Source organism: Lepisma saccharinum, chromosome 12 (assembly GCF_977018435.1).
Source record: "Lepisma saccharinum chromosome 12, izLepSacc3.1, whole genome shotgun sequence".
NCBI lineage: Eukaryota > Metazoa > Arthropoda > Insecta > Zygentoma > Lepismatidae > Lepisma > Lepisma saccharinum.
In genome coordinates, this window is record NC_139240.1 from 65,832,973 (window position 1) to 65,860,350 (window position 27,378).

At 38.4% G+C, this 27,378-nt stretch overlaps 1 long non-coding RNA gene across 1 annotated transcript; it reads left to right on the forward strand.

Moving 5' to 3' along the window:
* Positions 1-74: 74 nt before the first annotated feature.
* Positions 75-27,364, forward strand: LOC145996525 (uncharacterized). Its single transcript, XR_014442792.1, has 6 exons — positions 75-229; positions 3,240-3,410; positions 4,194-4,356; positions 10,361-10,529; positions 18,596-18,727; positions 26,970-27,364. It is a non-coding gene; the product is annotated as an uncharacterized LOC145996525 (long non-coding RNA).
* The last annotated feature ends 14 nt before the right edge of the window (positions 27,365-27,378 follow it).

Here is a 27,378-nt window from a genome sequence, read left to right on the forward strand (position 1 = left end):
TTACGGTGACGTCTGAACGCAAGGTTGTTCTCGCGTTGTGCGTTAAGACAGACACTCGTTTTTACTCTATTGTTTGGTACGTATGTCTTTGGCACACGTTTATTTAGAGACGCTGTAGCTTTGGATTCGAAGTTTTCAACACAGAAAGTGTTAAATTAGAAGGCTTCCGGCTTCCGCATACGGTTTTGTTACCAAGAATAACAATAATATTCTGTATCGATAACAAAAGGTAGGAAAAGGAAAGATTTTTTGTATGCACATTAATATTGCACATTACGATTATTCCATCAATTTCTAGGAGAGAGAGCTAAATATGAGTGACTTGTAATGAAATAAGTATTTCTTCTACCCTTGGAGATTAAAAAGCCATATTATCATAGAGAAATCTATGATTTTTACATTCCTCTCTGATATTACTGGTAGGAAATGTACGAATTTAACTCGAAATGAGCGTTGAATTGCATTCTCCACGTGTGCTTTTCCATAGATCAGAGTAAACTGCACTGCCGAATTTGACGTTGCGGTAAACCTTTCGGTACTAGTTTACTATCCTTCGGACAGATTTCTTCATTTCTACAGAAGAAACTACTTACCGTAATAAGTTCCTGTAGTATTGTCTAACATCGGGAAGGTGTTTTGTGTGAAATTCAGGTAAGTTTTCCGTATCCTGGAAACGGATTTCTTCAAATTTAAAAGTTTGGGTCTCATTTGGGGGCAGGTGACTCCAGCCAATTTCTAACATGCCTTTAACAGGGAGTCTATAGAAAAAGCCGGAGCGGAGGCGGGGCCGCGTTAGCGGTTGGGGGCCGTAGGTCAATTACCCCAGGGGCGGAGCCCGGAATCTGTGGGCAATTTGAGTCAAAAATTTCAAACTAAAATAATTTTTTTGGTTTAAATTTCGCACCGATTCCGGGATGGATAGCCCAAAAACCATTCACGGAATGTTCCACGAAGCAGATAGGTAAGTACGAATGTCAAAAATTGACGAAACTCAGAAGTTATAGGGGTACTACTTTACTATACCAGAGACACCTATCAATGATTTATTTTGCAATTTTTTACGTTGCTAACTTACTCTTCTGCATTGCGGAACATTTCTTTAGGTGAAATAATGAATTTATAACAAAAATAATGTCTATTTCTTACATTAACGAGTACTTACTGTTGTTCCTTATTTCCCACAAACCATCCACAGGTAGCCCCAAAAATCGTTGACTTTAGCCCAAAAATTCACGATAGCCCCACGAACCATCACGGGGACGAGGTATGCCTACTAGGTTAGGTTCCATTAGCACTCCTTTCATTCAATTTAGCATATACGGACAACATCGTGGCCGCAGCAGTAATAGCGCATCGGAAATAGATTTTCGTAGAAAACCACATGCATTCGCATTAAAATAGATCAAAACTACATTCCCGAACATCAACAATGCTACAGAAAATGATTTGCGTAAGTACTTTCTCCTGTAAATTTGAAGAAATCCGTCTCCCGTCCTGCTTTTCTTGTTCAATCAAAAGAAAAATGCGAGTGAAAGCCATAATAACTTTTCTTGTAACAATAGTTGATGCAAGTTACTTTCTGTAAAGTGTAGTGATGAGTTTGGATTTCCTTCCATATCATTCTTTGGTAACGGATAGAAAAAGGGACTAGGTAGGTACAGCTCACCGCTCACGAGAAGATCTCCAAATGAGGGGAGAGGGTGTGCAGAGGGACAGGGGAAGACCGGTCTATTTGCAGATTTTAGGGGTAGAAGGAAGACTTCCTTCCGCTGCCGTCATTGTCGTTGTGGAAGTGCTTCTGCGTGGGTGTTTATTTGTGATTTCTCATGGTTTTCATGGTGTTGTAAGTTATAAAGAGAGGTTCTTATTATTATATAATATGTATTATATTAAATTAAACTGTAATTGTTATGGTAGTTGTACATTATTTAGCCGTGTTGTGTCGGAAACGTTCGAATAAAAGAAATGATCAACAGTGTCGATATGAAACAAACATCCCGAGAATTTTCATGCCAAACCTAGACCGACAAAGTAACGTTTACCATTGTTGACATTTGTAGCTTTGCACATTGTAAGTGCAAATAAACGTTCTCCGCTTTCGCAACTCTTTTTATTTTTCTCTTTGCCATTTGCTTCGAATGCCAGTACGGTAACAGCCAATTCTGTTGTTGAAAATATCTTAAACATTGTAGTTAGTACAATCGTCAGTTTTTTTTTTTTTTAATAATATCAAAAGAAAAAATCGGTGTACTCTGTCAAGAAATCAACACCAGATTGACGATGATCATACCTTTACCGCTAATGTGGATCCCCCCTGACCGTGCGCGGACAGTGATTTGAGCATAGATGTGAATCAAGCGAGACCACAGCGCTTGTTTCTGACCCAGGGTGCACTCCCCCAACCCTAATAGTGGAGTTGCCTGCCGCTATGTCACTTGACTTCCGTCAGGGATCTTCTCATGAGCGGTGGGCTGTAGGTACATTCAAATTTACTGTTGGTTTTAGATGTCTTGTCTGGGGCTGGTAACTAGCATTTGTTATTTTAAATTGGAATTATACGAGTATCGGTTCAAAGTGGTATTGGCTCAGCTCTAATATATATAGAAGAACCTTACATTTTGTGTGTAAGATTTCACTCGCATAACACTGGAATGCCCCTGTAGCAAATGCTAGGATTTTCTGACACTTTTGACTAATCTCAAAGATGAAGTTGAGTGATTATATGGAGAAATTAATGAAGCGACATAAAGAATACCTATGTCCAGGCAGCCAGGATTCGAATGCATGCTGTGCAAACCACTCCGCCATGAAGAGTTTGGCATTCATGTTGTACATTTCAATACACTTTGCATTACCTCCTCCCCCTGTTGCACATACAACGCACATGTCGCTATGCATCACACACCTGATTTTTGCATACTACGGCACAAACATCTATATCACTCTCAAGTAAAGCAAGAGTATTGACTCGTTTCCCTTTTCATTTGCTTTCGTTACCCATGAGTGTTGGTCTCTAGGACATGCACCTTAAAGCAGCGTGATAAGGAAGTGTGTCTGTTTAACTATTCCTCTGATCAGGGTTTACTGTCTTGAGATCGTAACAGTGTTTTTCCATTTATCCGCAACTCTCTTGGGTGTGGTACTACGTAATGAGGTGTACCTTACCACTACACAAAAGTCCCTTCCCAAGGCATAGCCTCTCATTGTAAGTACATAATGTACTAATTTATATTTTTCAGGGTAAATCCACAGAAGCTAGTCCCCTGAGAGGAAAAGGGAAGCAGTGTTGGCAAGACACCAAGAATTGCGTGCAATCGCAAAGAAAACATTTGTTTCTTGTGTGAAGTTGTATTCCTCATGAAGACCAAGGTGTTCAATGTCAATGCATTAGATACGGATGAGTATTGAAGGTGAGATACTTTTTTTTTGTAATACTTGATCTGTTCGACAGCTGGTTGATTCCCATCCCAGCATTGATCTACGCAGAAGCTTCAACTTCTTGTTGCAACAAATGCTTATAATGTTTGATTGGCAGTTCAAATTGGGACATCGTGCAGCATCAATGGGGTTAATCAGGTCCGTGAAAGTTAAGTTTCCAGAGAACATATGGTACTCATTCTTACACAAAATAATAGCAAGTTGTTCTGAAGGAAACCATATGCTCGTAGTTAACCAAAGTTTTTCTAAAGGAGGCAGTAGAATCCAATAAAAATGAGCTCCAAGAAGACTTGCCACAACATTGGATAGGATCCACACAGTTTGTGTTGACAAGGTATAAGTAGTGGCCACCTTAGTTAACAGATTTAACTTGATGTAACTTTCTGTTGTGATTCGTGAGTTATACTAAGACATTGGAAATCCAATCTGGATTTCAGGAACTATTGTTGGCAAAAGTAATTTATTTCTATTAGAGAAGCCCCATAAATATTGTGAACAGTTTTTATTTTTAGAAAATGTGGTACATTGATGTGGTTTAGCCGAGGTCACTGAAATTTATAATTGCTGAAATGTTCAAATTAAGGAATTGATAATGGTTCAGCACATCTGTATTTTAAAGCTCAATGTTTACAGGATAAAGAGAAATCTACTATTTATCATTATTATTATTTGTTATTGTTAAACGTGTACATATGTTGCATTATAACCAACTTCAAAGAACAATAATATGTCTCCTTTATTTCCAATTCTTTCAGTTCCTCCAGGAATTTGATTCCTACAATGCCATCAGAAACAGAATATAATCTTGTCTAAAATCCTATATGCATCGGAGGAGGAACAAATTGAATTAGAGCATGCTACCAACACAGTGGAACATCATGCAGTACCAGATTCCAAAGAAGCATTCATATGAACAAGGTAAATACCATATTTACACATGTATAATGCACATGTTGATTTTTGATGGGAAAAGCGATAAACAATTATATCTCGTACATAATGTGCAGGACAATTCAGGTTCAAGAAATGGCTTTCTTAGTTGTAGGTTGTAAAGCTTTTGCTGTGCAGATCAAGAGCGAATGACATCATGCATATTCAATGAGTCGCCTGTTGCTGTGTGGACCAAGAGGAAAATACTGTCTTGTGTTTACAATGTGTCAGCAACCCATGCCATATCCCCCCCTTCCATCTAGCATCCCATTGCTTTAACTTCTGTAACAGCCTTCTTTATTCTGTAGTAGAGGAAATTGCATGTGGTGGGAGGTGTGTGTCGAATTCTACAAGAACAGTGCCGCTGTACTCCATGTCTCAAAATGCTCAGATACACAGCAAAAAATCATAGGAAATGCCCATTTCACTTTTATAATGTTTTGTTTTTTTAATTATTATTATTACTAAAATCTAACCTGGTAATCTGTATTTGCGCCTGTTCATATATAAAGTGCCTTTTTCGTTCGAGGTGCCTGCGGAGTGTCGGCTAGCATACCGGGCAGTAGGAGCACATCTGCCGGCATACTGAATGCAACACCCACATAAGTGGCACGACTAGCTATGTAATGAAAGAAGCTCGTACAGTTACATTGACACAATTAAAATAAGCACGTACCTTGTTACAAGAGGTGTTGAAAATTATGTCCTCCTGCATTCACACATTTACGGCATATTTATAGGAAATTTTCACTAACACGTATCGGTATCTCTTCCAATTTCTATCCTGATATTTTCTTTAGATTCTTCTAATGTATGGCTTCAGGTTTAAAAGCTTGGTAGCTCGCCACACAGACGTCATGAAAATGCCTGTTTCTTGTGCAAGGTGCCAGAGGGTTTTTTGATAGTACTTCAACGTTATCTAGTTTCGCCTCATTAAGCACATGCCATTTTACCCTTTGGTTCTTATCAAGAACAGACCCTGATTACCTAAATTTGTTCACAAGTATCTGAATACTGTCTCTTTGTGAAACAGGAACATCTACGACTTCTGCAAAACTTATTCTAACTTCCTTCCAAGAATTCCTAATGACATAAGAGTTGTACATAAAAATGCTTTGTTTCAAATTGTAAAGACATCATTGCATGATTAGACTGCAGAAAAGCACTAGTAATAAATAAGCTAAAACAAAACAATCTAAAACACTTGTTAACACCTTAACACTTCACAAACACGTGCAAACTTGACACCAGCTATCTGGATGCTGAAGCACTGACGCATCCAGTGCTAAGGTCAGCGTACAGCTGTGGTCTAAATGCTGGCAGATGCGATCTTCTCACCAAGCTAGTTGTCGCTCTGTGGGCACCTCGACCGAAAAAGGTACTGTATATGTTATGTGCAGTGACATAGTGAAATCATGCATGGTTTCATGCTGGCTGGCTGAATTATTCCATGCATAATACGCACCACAGTTTTTGGAAGCAAACATTTTGGAAATATGAGCATTATACATCAGTAAATGCCGTAGTTTGATGCAAGGGAATGATATTTCTCATAGCCATATTTCTTGTATGGTGAATAAAAGATCAAGATTTCAGAAAGAAAAAAAACTAGAACCATTTCGGGATCAAAAGCAGTATATAAAATTGCATTTCAGTGTTAAAATGGGGACTAAAATTCTAAATCTGATTTAAAAAGTTCTTATTACACAAAATAAACATTTCCCTTCTACCAGCACGTTTATGTAGTTATCAGGCTATTAAGTGCATTCATGTGTAGAGGATCCCATTTTTCTTCTTAAATATTTACAGCAGTTATTCAATGTTTCGTGATTTGCATAACACTCAGAGTAATTCAGATTTCAGAAAGTGTCCCATCGGTAAATAAACTCTAAATTTCGTGTAAAGAGTTTATTTCACATTTTGCAGATCATTTCATGACAAAACATGGTAGGAAAATTCACCTCGCACCTTTCAAAAACATGGAAATATTAACATTAGAGCGTGTTGTTTCACAGTTCGTGTTTCTGTCAAATATGAAATATGCATACCTGTACACATGGCATATCTAGCTTTATATGACTGGTTCTGAGCACAAGTGACGTAACTCTATTCAAGACAGTTTTTGAGGAAGAGGCACATTTAACCCAAAAGAAAATGAAATTGAAATAAATAAAAAAACAAGATTGAAGAGCCCTTGTTGCCTCCTGCAATAAACCAAATTATGCCTTCATTTTGCTGTTAGTTAGCTGTCAGCTCCATCACCTCCATTTTTTTTCCAACTGAAATTTTTTGCACAAAATTGAACATGAATTACATTTTTCACTAGGATGTTCACAATTTTTCTGTATTACTTTGTTCATAGAAACATAACTGTAATGTAAATAGGAGGCAAAATGCACTTGGTTGGCCTATAATGTGTGTAGTTCGAGACACTCATGTCAGTGACAGTGTACAATTGGCTGGTGTTGATGGTAATTAGTATAATTAATGAACAATTGCACATCTATACACAAAAATTGCACTAATGAAGAATTATTATATTTTTGTGATTTCTAGTGAATGGTAAAATGTGTGTGACACTAATACAATAATTGGTTATTTTTGGTTAAATATGGTAATTTTTGTAATTGGTATAATTAAAAAATAACAAAATGGTGTGTTGAATTTTAATGATAGGAAAAGTGTGGGTCTGTGACCTCCATCCACCTCAGGTAAGCTAGTTTCTCATACAGCACATGTAAGCTAGGATTAATAACACTCAAAATGCTGACCAAGGCAGAAATTATTGTAAAATAACACACTATAAAAAATATAATACACAAACATAGGGTATTACGTTTATAGTGTTTTATTTTGTAATAAATTTTTCTGTGGTTAGAATTTTGAGTGTTTTATTGAAATAAATGAGAACCCTTTCAATCTTCTAATATATAACAATGGATGTATGCATGTTTGTTCCAGCATAACTCTCGAACGCCTGGAGCAATTTCAACCAATCTTCGGGCACATGTCACTTGCAATCTGGAAAGAAATACTGTGGGGATAAGGCACCCCTAGGAGTAGGGTGGGAAAGGGGTGACGTAAAAATAATCGAAAATGACCAATATTATTGGGGAGTCTATAGTTTTCGGGGTCGCTAAGATGAATAGTGACACTACGAATGCCGTTCAATTGCAAGTTCATCACCTATCGGCATGGAGGGTGAGAGGGGGTGAAAAATAAAATGTAAAAAATTATTTATATAGTGTCGAATCCATAGTTTTCAGAGTCTCTATGCTAATTGGTGACATTGACGATGACATTTGAGACAGAGAGAGCGAGACTTGCTTTCTCGATCACGATCAACAAGTCGCAGGGCCAGTCGATTAAGTACTGCGGAGTGGATTTAAGATCACCATGTTTCTCCCATGGGCAACTTGAATAGAAGATTGAAATAAATAAATACCCGTTCAATCAGCTAGTTAATATTATACTGTTGAGGGCATGTAGCGTGAAATATCAACTTTATTTTTCTACTGATTCCGATGCCAATACTGATGCTGAAAATTATAATTGTTAATAGTTGTTCAAAATATTGATTACTTTCATTCATTCATTGTTTTCTGCCTAATTGGCAGGTTTTTCACTGCAATCTCCAGCTTTCCCTGTTCTCTGCCTTACGCTTCGTAATAGCATACGACCCAGTTAATTTAATATCATCCATAAGCTGATATCTCTTTCTTCCACGGACTTTTCTTCCTTCAACCATTCCCTCCAAGGCATCTCTTAGCAGGCAGTTTCTTCTTAGACAGTGTCCTAACCAGTTTCTTTTCCTCTTCTTGATGGTCTCCAGTATAGATCTTTTTTCACCAACTCTTTTCAGTACGGCTTCGTTTCTTACCTTGTCCGTCCATTTTTCGCCATGTCCACATTTCAAAAGCTTCGAGTCGTTTCTCTTCATTTCTTCTCAACGTCCAGGTTTCTGCACCATATAGTGCTACACTCCACACAAAACATTTCACTAATCTCTTCCTTAGACCTATGTCCATGGGTCCACAAAAAACATTTTTTCTTCTATTGAAAGCTTCTTTTGCTATTGCGATTCTCATTTTCACTTCTTGGTTGCAGCTCATGTCACTGCTTATAGTGCATCCGAGGTACTTGAAGCTATCCACTTGCTGGATTCTTTCACTGTTTGCTCTCACATTAATATTCCTTGGTTTCCGTCCTATAACCATTGCCTTTGTCTTCTTTACATTAATCTTCATCCCATACTGCTCACAGCTGCTGTTTAACTCTTCTAACATACTATTTATGGTTATTTCATCCTCAGCGAATAATGCCATGTCATCAGCAAATCTTATGCAGTTTATTCTTCTTCCTCCTAATTTGACACCTCCTGTGCCCTGGAAACAAGTTTTCACTATATCTTCTAAATAAATATTAAACAAAGTAGGCGATAGGCAGCATCCTTGTCGTACTCCTCTTCCAATTTCACAGCCTTCTGTCATTTCGTCTCCTGTTCTCACTTTAACTCGTTGATTCATGTATAAGTTGCTTAGAAGTCTTCTCTCTTTCCAATCTACACCAATTTTCTTCAGAATTTCTAAAAGTTTAACCCAATTCACTCTATCAAAGGCTTTCTCCAGGTCTACAAATACTACAAACACCTCCTTTCCTTTCTCTAAATATCTTTCCCCAATGGTCCTCAGTAAACCAATTGCATCCCTTGTACCTCTTCCTTTCCTGAAACCAAACTGTTCTTCCTCTAACTCGCCACTGACCTTCGAGTATAGGCGTCTGTTCAGAATTCTTAGAAGAATTTTTGCCGAGTGAGATATCAAACTGATTGTCCTGTACTCAGAACATTTTCTGGCATTGCTTTTCTTCTGCAGAGGTACCAAAACAGTCCCCGTGAAATCTTGTGGCCAATCCCCTTTCTCATAGATTTCGTTGCATAAGTGCAGTATTTCTCTTTTTCCATCTCCCAGGCATTTGATAAGTTCAACAGGAATTTCATCAGTGCCCGTTGCTTTCCCATTCCTCATTTCTTTGAGTGCTTGCTCAAATTCTTCATTCAGGATATAGTATCCTTTCTCATCATCAGGCACGTCGTCTTCATTTTCTACATTCAGACTGTCTGGCCGATTCTCTTTCTGGTAGAGCTCTTCAACGTACTTTCCCCACACATTCGATATTCCTTTTTTGTCTGTGATTTCACATCCTTCCTCGTCTTCTATCATCCACATTGTTTTCCATTTCTTCTTTTGGAAGCCCAAGCAGTTTACTTCACGATACATCAAGTCATACCTTCCTCTTTTTTCCAGTTCTTGATTACTATTAGTGTATAAATACTCCACTCTAATTATATGCATCAATTTGACAAGATTTTTGCTTTAAAATATTCAATTGCATGTTTTCACAAGATCAGTTTTCCACACAAAAGTGGTGGAAAATAAAAGAAAGTTTGAATCGTGCATAATTTCCAAGATAATTAGACTCTGAAAAGTGTTGCGCATCATTTATTGTGGAGCCTGCAAAAGACCAAAATGGTGAAAAAGTATTGGCCGGTATCGGTAAATAAATACCAACAGGTACTTTCCAATACAATTAGGTAAAAAAAGGTAAAGTTCCCTGTGCATATAGCACCGTGCCATGAAGGCACATTTGGTGGATAGGGAAGTGAGGGGAGGGGGGGGCACATATTCTCGACCTTCACCATGTTGAAGGTGATATAATCAGCACCACACTTCTGCTGTCTTTTCCACCCAGGTACCCATTGGTATGAGGCTGGGTGAACCCCCGAGCTGCTTTATGCGGGGAATAGGCCGGAAGAATTACAACAATAGATCAGCCACCCCGGGAATTGAACAAAGGACAATTAGATTATTTTATATTCTTGTGAACATGAGAATATGTCAAGGAAAAATGCTTAAATATGTAAAATACAGTGATGCCCAGTTTTTACGTTTTCCTGTAGTTTATTGTGAGATTATTTTTTCATTATTTCTAGATGACAGCGAGAGTGATACAGATGTTCTGAAGATCAGAAGAAGAGATCGTGAACTAGATCGAAAAGTAGATTAAATCAGCACTGAAAGCAAAAAGAAGTGGCAATGGCAAAGAAAACTGTGAAGAAAATCCAGCCCAACCCGAAAATAATTTTTGATGAAGATGGAGAGGTGAGTTGTTGTTTCTGAATCCATTTCTTAGTCCATAACATTAATGAATGCAAACTTCACGGGGAAATTGTGGATCAACAAGTGTTTGTACGTACAGAAAAACTTGGAATTGTTCTTGAGCAGGGTGCGAAATCATTGAAAATTGGTAAGGGGGAGAAAGTTCTTTATCTACAAACCCCCTCACCCACAAACATACGAGGGGTATTCGTAAAGTAAGTACCGTTGGCAAATATTGCCGCTGTAGCACTGCAGTCGCGACCGTGTGAGTTCTCGCTGACATCCTTCATCCGTTAGTAAGCCACAGGCAGTCGTGGGAGCAGGTCAAGCTTTTTCTTCGTAGGTTTATGAAGGTTTGAAATGTTCAAGAAAATCAATCGGCTCGCCGACTGTGAAGTCCGGTCTGTGTTTAGTTTTCTCAATGCAAGAAACGTGAAACCGGTAGACATCCACCGTCAACTGTGAAGAGGTCATTTTTTTATGTTTAAAGAAGGTCGTGAGACAGTTCACGATGATCTAAGGAGCGGTCGCCCATCTGTTGTGACCGAGGATTTGGTGCGTGCGGTGGACGCGGACATTTGTGAAAACAGAAGCTTCACAATATAGTCGTTTTCCATGGAATTTCCACAAATTTCAAGAAAACGGTCCTCTACGAAATTGTGACAGATCATCTGGAATCGAAAATTGTGGTCAGTGTTTCGACGAGGATGATGACGTCGAAGCAGGAGTGCATGGATGGCTTTCATCACAGGCGGGAACTTTCTATGATGATGGGATACAAAAACTAGTGCCATGCTATGACAAATGCTTGGAAAATGGTGGAAACTACATAGAAAAGTAGTTTATGGTCTGTAGAATGCAATTCAAATAAAAAAGGTACCAAACTATTTTACTTTATTTCTTACACTCATTTCGGTACTTACTTTCCAAAGTATGTGTAAATTATACGATATACATATTTGTAATGTTATTAAAAGTAGAAATAAATTACTCAATTAAAATGGATTACTATTACATAAAGGAAATTAATTTGTTACTTTTATGCAGATCTGATATTGCAAAGCTGCTAATTGATTCCTTTACTAACCGGTTAAAGATGTTAATAAATCATGAAATACACTATGTGGAAGAAAGTCATTGGACACCCCGATTTCAACTCTGAAACGAACTCCTCATGGAAAAGAGAGTACAGATGGGTATATATATGGCAGCAGGAGGCTTCTCAGATCAATCGCTGTTAAAATGACGAACAGGAAAGAGCTCAGCATGTTTGAAAGAGGGATCATAGTTGGCTGCTCCATAGGAGGCATGAGTATACGTAGCATAGCTGATGCCCGACAGGTCCCTAAATAAACTGTAGCCTTTGTCCTCAAGAAGTGGAAGGAAAAGGGACACTGCAGCAATGTACCACGAAGTGGAAGACCCACAAAATTGGACGACCGGGACAGGAGAGCGCTGAAGAGGGAGATTCGGAAAAACAGGACCCGTCCAATGCATTCGATTGCAGAAGAGTTTCAAAGTGCGACCAATTTGACTGTTTCGACCAAGACACTTCACAAGGAGGCCCATGCGCTCAGTTATCATGATCGAGCCGCAGCCCACAAACCCCATATAACAAAAAACAATAAATGGTAGAGACTACGCTGGTGTAAAGAGCAGAGAAACTGGACGGTGTTGCAATGGCGGAAGGTCCTATGGAGCGATGAATCATGCTTCACACTGTTTCCAACAGATGGGAGAGTGTGGGTATGGCGATTACCTGGAGAACGTCTGTTACCTGAGTGTGTAGTGCCCACAGTGAAATATGGTGGTGGGGGCATCATGTTCTGGGGTTGTTTCAGCTGGCATGGCGTGAGTCCACTGGTACCGGTGTATGGTCACATGACGTCTGCATCCTACCGAGATATTCTCGACAACTCCATGCTCCCCAATATGTGTTCCAGAATGATAATTCGACTTGTCATGTTTCTAGGGCTACCACGGAGTGGTATGCAGAAAATAATGTCACCTGACTGGATTGGCCTGCTCAGAGCCCTGACCTCAACCCTATTGAACATCTATGGGACGAACTGGAGTGCAAATTGAGGTCGCGATCGCCTCGCCCTTCTACACTTCCAGGGTTGGTGACTGTACTGCAGGAGGATTGGCGGAATATCCCACTCGGTGTACTACACGACCTTGTGGCCAGTGAAACACAATGTGTAGCTGCTGTTATCACTGCCAAAGGCGGACCAACGTCCTATTGATTGCAAGAAAACTGATGGTATCCGCTGACATGTGGTGTCCAATGACTTTCTTCCACATAGTGTAGTTCAAGTGGTTTTATTATGTGTACGTTTTTGTTTAGTTTCTGCATTATGTTAATATAAATCAATTAAATTTCATAGTTATTATTTTCTTGCATTCTTGTTTTACTTTTATTGTGCGTATAGATGTAGATTTGTTAATGATCTCTTGGGAGAGAATGCATTCAATACTCACAACTACATCAATTTGTGTGTATTTTCGATATTATTCTTAGTAAAGTATATTTGAAATTAAAAGTAATTGCTTATCTTTTGTTTCTCATAACAAAAACTCTCCTCCCTGGAAAATTTTGGTGGGGGATTTTTGAGGTCAAGATTGTTGGTGGGAAGGAAATCCCCCCCAGGATTTCGCACCCTGTTCTTGAGTAGCTAAGCTATTTGGGAAGAAAATTTTAATGTATTATATTCATGATTTTCTTTCTTCAGCCTGATTGACAATACGTAAAGGTATCTGAAATTGTTAAGCCGTGTTGCAAAATGAAGACAAATATGACAAAGAGTTGTTCAGAAATTTCACATTTCATTTTATCATCAAAAGCTAAGTAATCATGCCTCTAAAACATTACCCTCCTGGTAAGAAACTGTCCCCTAAGACTACACTGGTGGCCATTTTTGGAAAAAAATTATTTGAGGCATTCCATGTGAAAGTTCCCCTGAACCTCAGTTTTTAAAATTAATTGCAATGCTGTAACTTTATCCCATCTTGTGAGTGAATAATCTAAAATTGTCATTTGCATAAAAATTCAAGTATTATACATAAAGAAGTTAGAAGGTATATTAAATATTGTTCATTTATTGCAACTTTTTGATTCTTATGTTTTGTATTGTGTCACACCAAAAAACAATAATTTCTCCTTTAACTGTTGCATTTTCCCCATCAACTTACTAGAATATTCAAAGGTCAATTACCTTCTATCTTCGTCTTAAATTTATTTTTCATAATTTAACAATTCACTGAAATTAAAATAAATTTCTTATTAAGTGAAGAGGCAGTGTTTCGTCTGCCCCACCCATGACACAAAATTGTTCACTTCTAGCTACAAATCTGGGTAAGCATTTTTAGGATAATTATGTTCAATCAACAGTGTTAAGTTTCATATTCCATTGCACAGAAACTGCAAGAAAAATATTGCTTAACTATGAGTAGAATAGTACATTCAAAAATGTAGTCTGCGTGTCCCACCCGTGACAATGGAACATTTGTGACATGTGCAACGGTATTAGTGTTCTTTTTCTTTTTTGGTTCGTCTGCTGAAATTTTGTCCAACTCTGTAGCTTTATCTCAACAATGGTTCAATCCATACCAAATGGTTCAGACAGAGAATAACAGGTTGCTTTGGGATTAATGCATAAAATAGGGAAAATGTGAGGTAAATTAGTAAATTACAATCCTATTTGTGACTCCACAACATAAACTAACTAACTCCCTAGCCTTCTTAAACCCGAAGTTTCATGGCTGCAGCAACTCAGGCCTTCCATCTTCCCCTATCTTGAGCAAGTTACCGATTTCCCTTAAATCCATCTCAACATTGTCCCTCCATCTTCGTCTTGGCCTTCCTACAGGTCTCTTACCATCAGGTTTCCCAACAAGAATCCTGTAAACTCCTCTTTCCTCTCCCATTCGTGCCACATGGCCTACCCACCTAAGTCTTCTTGATTTAATCATTCTAATAATATCTGGACATGCATACAAATTATGTAGTTCTAAATTATGTAACCTTCTCCACTCACCTGTCTCCTCATCCCTTTTAGGTCCAAAGATTTTCCTAAGGATCTTATTTTCAAATACTCTCAATTTATGTTCCTCTTTCAATGTAAGGGACCAAGTTTCACATCCATATAATACTACAGGCAAAATTACTGTTTTGTATATTTTAACTTTTAGTTTCTTAGATATTAAACGAGAAGACAAAAGTTTATGAAGAGAGAAGTAACATGCATTTCCTGAATTAGCCTATTTTTTATTTCCTCTTTAATATAATTTTCATTTGTTAATATTACTCCTAAGTATTTGAATTTGGAAACTGGTTCAAACAAGTTGTTATCAATAATTAGATTTTGATTATTACCTAACACTTGGTTTCGGCCTGTAAGCATATATTTAGTTTTCTCTCCCCAACATACTGGTTATTATTTTTCTAGTAGTTCATGGTTGTAACAAGCATAAGAACACAGTTTTTGTTGTGACGTTTCAGGAGAATGTACTCTCCCTTCATCAGACATTTATTTTCATTTTGATTAAGATTCAGTTACAACAGTGGTAAAAAGAAATTTTGCCAAAGGGAATCAGTTATGCAATGGATCTTGTTGATGTTACATTGTTATAAGACTGTGAAAACAAGCAGTCTCTTTCAATATTATTTTAGATGAAGTTTTTTATCACATTTTAAATTATTGATCCCAAATATCATCAGGCAATTCAAAATCATCGTTATTTTTACAGAGATTCTCGATTTCTTCCATTACATTCAATTTTGAATATAGTGGCTTACACCACTTGTGTAAAAGAGAACTTCATAGTGGGTCTACGTTACCGTTTTCATTATTTAATTTCTTCCAGTGTTGTTCTGCAATGAATGAAGCTTCACAGACATTCAAATCTATGTTTCCCATCACTATTTTTAATCATATGCTTCTCCTTGATGATGCGAGCTGACAAACCCATTCTTGGGTTTACATCAAGAATCTCTGTAAAAATCATGACTACAAGGGTCGTTCAAGGTTGACCGGGATTTTCGTACGTAAAAAATCGATGAATAGCCGGATCACGATGAAACGTGCAGGCGACGTAATGTATTCCTTCGCGAGTAACTAGCGCCTGGCATGACGTATTTCGCGCATGCTCAGCAGTTGCAGCGAACATGGCGGCAAGCAGTGTGTCTGTGGCTGTGGAGCAGCGGTGTGTAATCAAATTTCTCGTGAAGGAGAAAGTGAAACCAGCTGAGATTTTCAGACGATTGCAAGCACAGTATGGTGAACAAACGATGTCGCGGACAAGAGTGTACGAATGGTGTGAGCAGTTTCGCGAAGGACGGGAGCTGGTGACAAATGAAGCGCATGAACACATTCGCCTGACTGCAGTCACACCAGTGAATATCGCACGTGTTGAGCAAATGATTCTTGAGAACTGGCGAGTAACAGTGCGGGATATTGCTGCTGAGGTGAATATCAGTGTCGGGAGTGTTGAGACAATCATTCATGACCACTTACGCTTCCGCAAAATCTGTGCAAGCTGGGTTCCCCGCCAGCTGACATTCGATCAGAAGTGGACACGCAGGACAGTCTGTGAACAGCTTCTGAATCGGTTTCGAGCAGAAGGTGATGAATTGTTGCAATCCATCATCACGTGTGATGAAACATAGTTGCACAATTCAACCCCAGAGACCAAAAGACGCAGCATGGAGTGGCGGCATAAAGGTTCCCTGCCTCCCAAGAAAAGCAAAACGCAGCCGTCCGCTGAAAAGATCATGGCAAGTGTCTTCTGGGACATGAAGGGCGTTATCCATGTGGATTTTCTGGACAAAGGGAGCATGATTAATGCCCAGTATTACTCCACATTGTTGAGTGGTGCTGTACGAAAGTCCATTCGCAAGAAAAGACCTGGGATGTTGTCTGGAAATGTCATTCTTCTCCATGACAATGCCCGCCCTCACACGGGCAATGTGACAACAACAACTCTGGCCGACATGCGCTGGGAAGTTCTGCCCCATCCCCCCTACAGTCCGGATTTAGTCCCCAGTGATTCTCATTTGTTTGCACCCCTTAAAGACCATCTGGGAGGGAAGAAATTCACGACAAGACGAAGCACTGCGGAGCGATGTCCTCCAGTGGCTACGGCAACAACCAAGTTCTTTCTACGCCAAAGGAATTCGGGAGCTGCCAGAACGATGGCAACGGTGCCTCAGCGCGCACGGAGAATACTTTGAAAAACTGACATAGTTTGGTGTTTCTTCTGCTACCTATTTCCTCTGCAGAAATAAAAGTCCCGGTCAACCTTGAACGACCCTTGTATTATTAATTGCCTGAAGATATTTGGGATCTGTACTTGAAAAACTGTGATAAAAATAATATTAAAACAGACTGCTTGTTTCACAGTTAAGGTACAGCAATGTAACATTGACAAGATCCATTGTATAACTGATTTTTTTGTTAACATTTTTTAGCCACTGTTATAACGGTTGATTGCTCATCTGTGCCTGAGATGGTTCGGACGCATGAAGAAGATGGGTGCAGAAAGACTACCAGTAAGAGCTTACAATGCACAAGGAGTGGGATTAAGGCCAAGGGGGAGACCAAGATGTCGGTGGAAAGAGCAGATAGTGGAGAGTGTTAGGAGAAGAGGACAAGATTGGAATACCGTGGAAAGAGAGGAATGGTGGAAAACCGGAAAATAATGGAGAGCCTTGACTTCTATGCCGGTCCAGCCGGAGGCAGGAAACTGCGAAGGATGATGATGATATAACTGTATCTTTAATCAAACTAAAAATAAATGTCTGATGAAGGGAGCGTGCATTTTACTGAAACGTCACAACAAAAACTGTTTTTATGCTTGTGACAACTGTAGGCTACAAGAGATATTATTATACAATGCATACATACAATATAATTTATCAGTCATTCCTGCCGGTATTATGTTAACTATGTGGCTAGGCAATTAATTCATGCAGAATAGCATTCTCAAGTCACCTCGCATTTGTCCGAAAACAAACACTGCTATGCATTCACGGCAAGTGTTAATAGGAGCCCCATTATGTTCAATAGAAGGACATTCTAAGTGTTCACAATATTATTTAGATTTAAGAACATTTGTTGCAGTGGACATCCCACTGAAGATAAACAATCCTGTTCTGAAGTTATTGATGTTCAAAGTGAACAGCAGATACGGTTTCTGCGGGAAGGGGAGCGTAGGTTGTCTCAGTTGCATGTCCCACATCACTCAGTGGCGGACACAGCGTTCATCGCAGTTCCTCACAGGTAGTAATTTAACTGTGTTAAATTGGGAGATCTGGATGGATATTCAACTCTTACATTTCTCGAAAGAAAAATTTCTCACCTCTGCCATTTTGCGTACACTAATGACTATCGCTTGGCAGGCTGTGACGGGACTGAAAAACAAAAGAAGGCCTACATGCTCTCACACATGCTCAACATACACATTGTAGCTTCAAATGCAAAAAATCCAGTTAAGTTATCTTTAATAGTTTCTCTGTTATTAAACATTATTTTGGAACACTTTGTACATACAATTTTCGTCACCCGATGAATCAGTTACATAAACAGTACCCCACCCCCCGCACACACAGTGTTAGATAAAACTTAAAATTTAGATTTGTGTGCGAACGTGAAAAAGTGTTGGCCAGTCTCTCATTTTGAATGAAAATATTTTTGACTTTAAACCACGCGCACACACACACATACACACACAGTGTTACTTACTTGTAGAGGTTGTATTAATTTTGATAGCCTCTGCCACCATCTGTTTGCTAACTCATTGCCTCACTGGTGGGTTGGCTTTCGGTTCCTGTTGATTCCCCACGTGCCGCTGGGAGTGCTAATGTAGCCAGTTCATCTGCTGGGTTTAAGTTGTTGCAATAGGTGGAGCCAAACGTGATGTGCCGGCACAGTGCAACTATCTACTTTTATATTTTCTTGCATTGCTAATAATATCCTATCAGGAAGTTTCTGTTTTGAGCACTTGGATTTTTTATGCTCTGGTAATTGTAAACATGCAAAATGAACACGTGCTTTTCCTTATTTTTGCAGGAATAAGAGAAGGAAAAGCAAAGGCAAATCCGCAACAGGAAAGAAGAAAAAGGAAGTGGAGGAATAATCTGATGAGAATGAACCATTGGAAGAACAGGAATTTGCAATGAATCTCTTGTCTTCTGCCAACAGGTACTAAAGCCATTAAAGCTTCTCTTATGGATCATTACTAGAGGCATATGTTTGGTAAATAAAGAAAGCAAAATTTTTGTACAAAACCGTCAATTTCAGCTTCAAAAGCCGTAAATAAAATAAGATTTTGGTGTTATAACGGTGGAAAAACTGATCAAAAGCCGTATTTAAATAACATTTTGATTTTAAAATTGTGAACATAATCCAAAGTTTGATTTAAAATCTACACTTATTACTAAATAAACATAACCCTTCTAATAGCACATTTATGTAGTTACCAGAGTATTAAGTTCATTCCTGTATAACGAGGTCCATTCTTGCTTCTCAAATATTTAAATCAGAATCAGAGGCATCTCGTGAACGCATGTGGTGAATGCTGTGCATGCGTCAATTGTGGGAAAAAGGACAGCTTGCTCTGTGACGACATTCATGAGAATTTCTACTTTCTAATTTCTTCATATAGGAGAAGTATTTATTTTACACGAGCGTGCTGAACTAAGCTTATATTACATTTCTTGGATCTGAAGTGAAAGAAAGTAATAATTATCTTCCCACAATTGCTGCATGCATCACTTCAGATCCAAGAAATGTAATATAAGCTTAGTTCAGCGCTCTCGTGTAAAATCAATATTTCTCCTGTATGAAGAAATTAGAATGTAGAAATGCTCATGAATGTTGTCGCAGAGCAAGCTGTCCATTTTTCCACAATTGACGCATACACCGCATGTTTTTACGAGATGCCTCTGATCAGAATTAAACATTTTTTCTGTTGATTGCATAACTTGCAGGATAAATCAAACTTCAGAAAGTGTCGAGTCGTTAAATAAACTGTAAATTTCGTGTTTGAGTCTATTTTGCAGTTCGTTTCGTGACAAAACAGGGTAGGAAAATGCACCTCACACCTCTCAGAAACATTAAAAATTAACATTAGAATGTGATATTAGGTCAGTCAAAAAGTAAATGCAATCATTTTTTTTTTATTTTTCACAGGAACAAAAGAAAACTTACAATGATATCATTTTCCAACATAGTCCCCCTGCACTTTAATACACTTGGTCCAACGTTCCACAAGCTTTCCGATACCCTGAGAAAAAAAGGTTTTCGGTTGAGCAGCAAGCCACGTATGCACCGCTTCCTTCACCTGTTGATCTGTGTCGAATCGACGACCCCTTAAAGCATCTTTAAGTGGACCAAACAGATGGTAATCCGACGGGGCGAGATCGGGACTGTATGCAGGATGCTCTAACACCTCGAAGCCCAGATTCTGAAGACTTTGAGTGGTGTTGGCGGCGGTATGGGGACGCGCGTTGTCATGCAACAAAAGAATGCCTTCCGACAATCGACCTCGTCGTTTGCTTCAATTTGCAGGCTTCAACTTGTTCGAAAGCATATCACTGTATCGTTCACTGTTTATTGTTGTCCTCTTTTCCACATAATGTTCCATAATTACCCCTTCTGAGTCCCAAAAAAGTGTGAGCATCACTTTTCCTGCAGAGTGTTGACGCTTGACTTTTTTCCACTGGAGATTCAGGGTGTTTCCATTCCATGCTCTGGCGTTTGCTCTCAGTTTCGAAGTGATGGATCCATGTTTCATCTCCAGTCATGATTCGTTTCAAAAAGGCTTCACCTTCGTTAGCATGTCTGTCCAATAATTGCTGACAGATTCTCACACGATTTCGCTTGTTCTCGTCAGTGAGTTCTTTAGGGACCCATCTCGCACAGACTTTATGAAAGTTGAGCCTGTTACGGATAATTTCATATGCAGAATCATGACTAACGTGCATATGGTTTGCCACTTCATCAACAGTCTCTCGTTGGTTATTCAGAACCAGCTCACGGACTTGCTCAATGTTGTCATCAGTAGTGGATGTGGCTGGACGACTTGCTCTTTCCTCGTCCTTCACACTTCATCGACCGCTTTTAAACTTTTCAATCCACTGGTAAACACTTCGCAGCGGTAAAACATTATCACCGTTTTGTGCTGAAAGTTTTCTATGAATTTCAGCTCCTGGTACACCTTCAGACCACAAAAAACGGATTACAGAACGCTGTTCTTCCGTGGTGCACACGGACAGTGGCGCAGCCATGTTTACTTGGCAACACTGTACAATGAACTGAAGTGATGACGCTGTAACCTGCCACAGGCGAAGACAACGATACTATCTATCGGCTTGCGAGCGCAGAAAGCTGTACAGCCAACTTACGGAAGAAAAGAAAAACATTGCATTTACTTTTTGACTAACCTAATATTTCACATTTTGTGTTTTTGTCTAAAACGAAATTGTCATTACGCATGAAATCACCCAGAGCAGATTGCTTCATAGTCACGGATTTGCTTCCAATTTTTTTTACTGGTAGATACATGATCCAATATGACAAATATGTAATATTAGACGTTTCCAATGAATATGTTGAAAGTTACGAATTTTTGAAGATTTTCAGAAATTGGGTGGATGAACGAATGCACCGTATGACACAAAATATGTCACATCTTGGAAACTACAAGTATTGTAATTATTCAGGTATTGTTGGAGAGGACAAGGACAGTCCTAACAGAAAACAACTGTTACCTGCTCAGAATGTAGAAAAATCTTTAAACAAAGTAATTTGATTTGACCTACAGTTTAAAATGGGATCCGAACCACTATGTGCCTCCACCGGGTATTGAACCTGGGACCCATTGATTACAAGGCAACGATGCTACCACTGCACCATCGGGGAGGCCAATAGGAAATCCCAGGTTTTACCACAATGAAAATTGTTACACAACATAATCAATACATATTCAACATATTAAAAAATCAGAAATGTAATATTGTTCATAATAGAAATATCACAGGTTTCAATATCCAGTGTACGAACCATTGTTTTCACTGGCGCAGTGTCATATTTTTGACAAATTATCACTAATGTGAGTACACAATATTGACAGAAATGTTGAATACATGGGGAAAGCATTATGTTTATCCACTTTAGCTCAGAGAAATTGTACTAAGACCAGAGTTGTTGTCCAGAATGCTCATGGGTCAGTCTATTCTGAATGGTCCAGCATTTTTTTTAAAATTTACATATTTTTGTTGTTCTAACCCCTATGCAAGGGTAGTTCAAAGCAGGCATTTTTTTCCCAAACTTGACTTTGTTTAAAAATGGTGGCCATTTTTTTTTCATGTTTTCTGGCATTTTTGGTCTTTGCAGACAGTTGTGATAACTCAGGTAAGAAAAATGATAGAAAGCTAACTAACTAACTCTCTAGCCTTCTTAAACCCGAATGTTCATGGTTGCCACAACACAGGCCTTCCATCTTTCCCTATCTTGAGCAAGATCTATATACTCTTTTCCATCCCTACCGATTTCCTTTAGGTGCATCTCAACGTTGTCCCTCCATCTTCGTCTTGGCCTTCCTATAGGTCTCTTACCATCAGGTTTCCCAACAAGAATCCTGTAAACTCCTCTTTCCTCTCCCATTCGTGCCACATGGCCTGCCCACCTAAGTCTTCTTGATTTAATTATTCTGATATCTGGACATGAATACAAATTATGTAGTTCTAAATTATGTAACCATCTCCACTCACCTGTCTCCTCATCCCTTTTAGGTCCAAATATTTTCCTAAGGATCTTATTTTCAAATACTCTCAATTTATGTTCCTCTTTCAATGTAAGGGGCCAAGTTTCACATTCATATAATACTACAGGCAAAATTACTGTTCTGTATATTTTAACTTTTAGTTTCTTAGATATTAAACGAGAAGACAAAAGTTTATGAAGAGAGAAGTAACATGCATTTCCTGAATTAAGCCTACTTTTTATTTCCTCTTTAATATAATTTTCATTTGTTAATATTACTCCTAAGTATTAAAATTTGGAAACTGGTTCAAACGAGTTGTTATCAATAATTAGATTTTGATTATTACCTAACACTTTGTTTCGGCCTGTAAGCATATATTTAGTTTTCTCTTTGTTAACTTTCAAACCTATCTCTTTAGCAGTTTTGAAAAATATTTTAGCATTATTCTTAATTGTATTCACATCATCCCCCAGTGAGTCTACATCATCTGCATATGCTAACAACTGAGTCACGCCATTTAATTTTAGTCCTTCGTTAGTTTTTTTTACCTTCCTAACAGCATATTCTAAGGCAAAATTAAAGAGCAATGGAGATAATGCATCTCCTTCTTTTAACCCATCATTAATTGTAAATTTGTCAGACATATTAATAAAATGATAGAAAGCTGTGGTAAAAAAAACCTTGTTTTCAGTATCTAATGAGAATGGCTGAAATTTAGGGCCAAAACTGATATTCATTTTAGAACAAAAATCAGTGTAGGATTTTTTTAGTAAGGAAGTAAGGTCATATCACAGCTATAATTTTTATAAAGGAAACACACACATCCAAAGTTTTAGCAGAAAATATTTGAGTGTTGCTACTTACTGGCTTCCTCTTTTAGTTGGCTTTGAAAATGCTCATTTTATTTTTTTCAAAATTTGTGGAAAGTTGCAAACTCCATTAGCCACTCTTGATTGATCTGAAGTGTTCAAAGTACAGTGATTTTCTGAATTAACGTTTTTAGCAGGACCAGAAAAAATATTAGGGTTCCGGGAAAACATGAAATTGGATATCTGACTTTTCACAAGATATCTTTGTGATTGTGTAAACAAACATCTATCTTAATGAAATACAAACTACGTTTAATAACGTAGATGGCTCCATTTACCGTCATTATCCGAACCCCAAATGGAATTCTTTGGCACAGCGGTTGACTTATGTCACCGTTTTATTCAAAATGTCAATGTAACGGACAAAATTCCATTTTTTAAGAAAAAACAACAAAAAAACATGATTTTTCTTATGTAAAAAAAGAGATTTATATGATAGAAAGGACACTAGCATGAGATGGAGGGAATGAAGCACTTGGCAGCTTGAAGCTTCCCACTAATACATAGTATTCCGCTTGCATGTTGTAATAATGTTCACACACACACCTCTACCTTATGCACCTTTTTATTCATAATAGCTACTAACAGACTTACTACACCATTTGCATGATGTAATTAATAAATACAATAATTATAATTACATGATAGCTTATTAAAAAGTAAATATTTCTTTGGAACTAACAACGTAAATTTGCCTGATTTTGACAAATTCCATTCCCCCTGTTGTAACGTTACCCATGGAATATCAATCTATTATATATATATATGTACCTCTCAAGAGTACACTTTACACTGTAAATATCAATTTTTTTAGGTCTCCCACCAGAGATATTGGGGCTTTTCAAATAGCTTTAACTAAAAGAGGAAACCATTAGCAGAGCTTAAATATTTTCTGCTAAAACTTTGGATGTACTGTCCTTCTCTCCAACAATACCTAAATCATCACAATGCTCCAGATAATTTCTGAAATTCTTCAAATTTTCAAAATGTTAACATATTTGTGGGAAAAGTCTAATTTTACATATTTGCCGTATTGGACCATATATCTATCAGTAAAAAATATTGTAAACAAATCTGTGACTACGAAGCAACTTTTTGTCTTTCAATTGGGTGATTTCACGTGTATTGAGCCTTATATACCGGTAAGTGTGTTACTATTCAGGGTCTACATTAGTCCCGCATGGGACCACTTTCACTCGGCCATACTTGTCCGAGTCTCCCACCCTCGAGTGTTTACAATGGAAGACCATTTTACTGTTACAATAAACGTAGACAGATATACAAGGTGTGTTAAAAAAAAAGACCAGATTGTTGGAATAGTAACTTTACCTGAACATGTACATCTTATTCATGTTTATCCCCTTCAAAGTACTGTCCTTGGCTGGCCACACACCGCTCCCAACGTTTCTTCCAGCTTTGAAACGCCTCCTGGAACGTTTCTTCCGGAATGCTCTTTAGGTCCCTCGTACATTTTTGTTTGATGTCATCAATTTTGTCAAACCGACGACCTTTCAATGTCGATTTCAATTTTGGAAAGAGGAAAAAGTCTGCCGGAGCCAAATGGAGGCTGAGGAATCACCCTCGTCCTGTTTTTGGCCAAAAATTCAGTCACAAGTAGAGCGGTGTGCACCTGCTCGTTGTCGTGTAGCGTTCAGTTTTGGTTCCTCCAAAGCTCAGGCCTTTTCTGCATCACTGCGTGTCGTAACCTCTTCATAACCTCCACATAAAATTCCTTGTTGACTGTTTGTCCTCGTGGGACATATTCGTAATGAACTATTCCTTGCCAATCGAAAAAAGGTTGATGTCAACATCGTCTGTTGACGTGGACGGTCGCCCACTTCGAGGATCTTCGTCCGTCGAAGTTCTCCCAGTTTTGAATCGAGTGTACCAGTCACAACACTGTGATCGGCTCATTGCTTCATCACCGAAGGCTTCCCGAAGCGTTGTGAACGTCTCTGTGGCACTTTTACCTAGCTTGAAACAAAATTTAACGCACACATGTTTCTCCTGCAAATCTTTCATTTTTCACACAGCCACAAAATGTCCCACTGACCGCTGCAGACTCTTGACACGTGTTCGTGCATGTGAACAGCTTGCACTGAGATGCCGCTAGATGGCGAAACTGTGTTCATTTGATTCCATCAAGTAGTTTGCACGTAGTGCACTCAATCCGGTCTTTTTTTTAACACACCTTGTATGTAAAATACCCATCCTGGCAGTTACAGCTCACAATCATCTACTTGATTTTCGTGTATCACTGTATTGGTGGGACTAAACTACATTTTAACATGGAGATAATAACTGTTTACTTACGTTTCAATTTCACTGCATCTTTCACTTCACGATCCACATTTGAGGTTCCACCACCACAGACAAATTACGGCTACACATGTAATAATGGGCTTCGAGTAATATACCGCTCATTTTGCCTGTTCAAGTGTTATTGGCTCGAGCGAAGAAGCTCTCGATTCTGTATTCAATCTAGCATCGTCCATGCAAACTATATAGCGTTCGAGCGAAATGCTCTCCCTGCATCACTCTAGTCTGCATGGAGTGGTGACCCATTTACTGCCAATCGAGCAATAATTGGTAATTACTTTTGGTAAATTTTACATTAATACTTTAGTTGTATTAGTTACAATTTCATATGAGTAAGGTTGACACTTGGCAGTGGGATACGGAAACGGGGAAAAAGCTTCACGCTATTAAGCCCACCATAGGTGCTTGGCGTTCCTCGTCCCGTTCCTCTCACTGAGAAGTTCTTCTAACGAGAATGCGTATTGGACACAGCCGTCTAACCCATGGTCACTTGCTGCAAGGGTAGGACCCTCCGTTGTGTCATGTTTGCAATATTGTTTTAAGTATTCAGCATATTCTCGTTGAATGTGCCGATCTTGCTTACGTCCGGAAGACTTTTAACCTTTCCGACTGTTTGTCATCCCTGTTGGGTGATGACAACAGTATTTTATCAAATGTTTTTAGTTTCTTGCGAGAGCTGGACTCTTCCAGCACCTGTAAGGAGGCTTATAGTTTTTTTCTGACTTTTTAATGTGTTGTGTTTGTCTTGTGCTGGCCTTTTACAAACTTGCACTTCCAATTTCCCAAGGACCTTTTTACACCCCTTTGTTTTAACCACTTAAGTCAGAATTTTAGGTAAGGGGATATATTGCCCAGAATATATTGAAGGGTGCAGAATGGCCTTAAGTGGCGATGCAACCAAAAATTTTAACTCATTCATTTAAGTAAGCAGGAAGGAAGGGTAACACTCACTAATAAATACAACTCAATTACAGCTGCTGTTATTAATAATGAATGAGAGACTCGATAAAAATGTAATAAATTTCTTCCTTTAAAAAGCTTATAAAGTTGAGTCCAGTTTTTTGTTGTTATTTTTTTTTCTGTAGCACATGAATAATAATAATGGTCTGTACCAGAGTTTCCCAAACTTTTTCGTTCCATGGCACCCTTAGGGTTTCAAGTTTTTTCCACCACTCTAGTGAGGATGTAGACCTATGTAACACTTGCAATAATCATTTTCTAATCTGTGCACTGTAAGTGTGGTTAGGTTGCTTGCTTTAAGTTAAAAATAAACACATTTTAAATTCAGAAAACTTTTATGTGTAAAAGGTATTAAATTAGCACATATTTGGAATAATCATATCATTGATTGGATTTCAGTGAAAATATTGGAACATTGGTGCCATGCACACTTGGGAACCTCTGGTCTATTTATTTCTTGTAACAAAACCAGTATTTAAACTCTTGAAAGTAACATTTGTATTGCATGTGTTCTTTTCTTTCATTTCAGATGACACTGAAGACTGAAACAATGAAGATTGTGTACACAACATGAATGTAATTTAAAAAAAGAAAAATAGATTGCATTTGAGGTATATTGAATTCTATGTCGATACTTGTATTTCATATCTGCTATCCTGTTTTGAGCTGACCGTGGCAGATGGTTAGCACAACTTGCTACAATGCCAGGTGTATCGAGTTCGAATACCAGCTAGGGCATGGATGTTCTTTGTGAATGTCCCTTCTTCAATTTCATCACTCATCTGCATCGTTGCGGTTAGCCAAAAGTAGCAGGAAAGCGACGTTGAATAACAAAAATTAAATCAAATTAAAATCCTACTCTCGGGTGACATAAATATTCTTTGCTCGATTTTTAACCTTTTTCGGATGTGCGACTGGCATCGTTTATATCAGTGGTT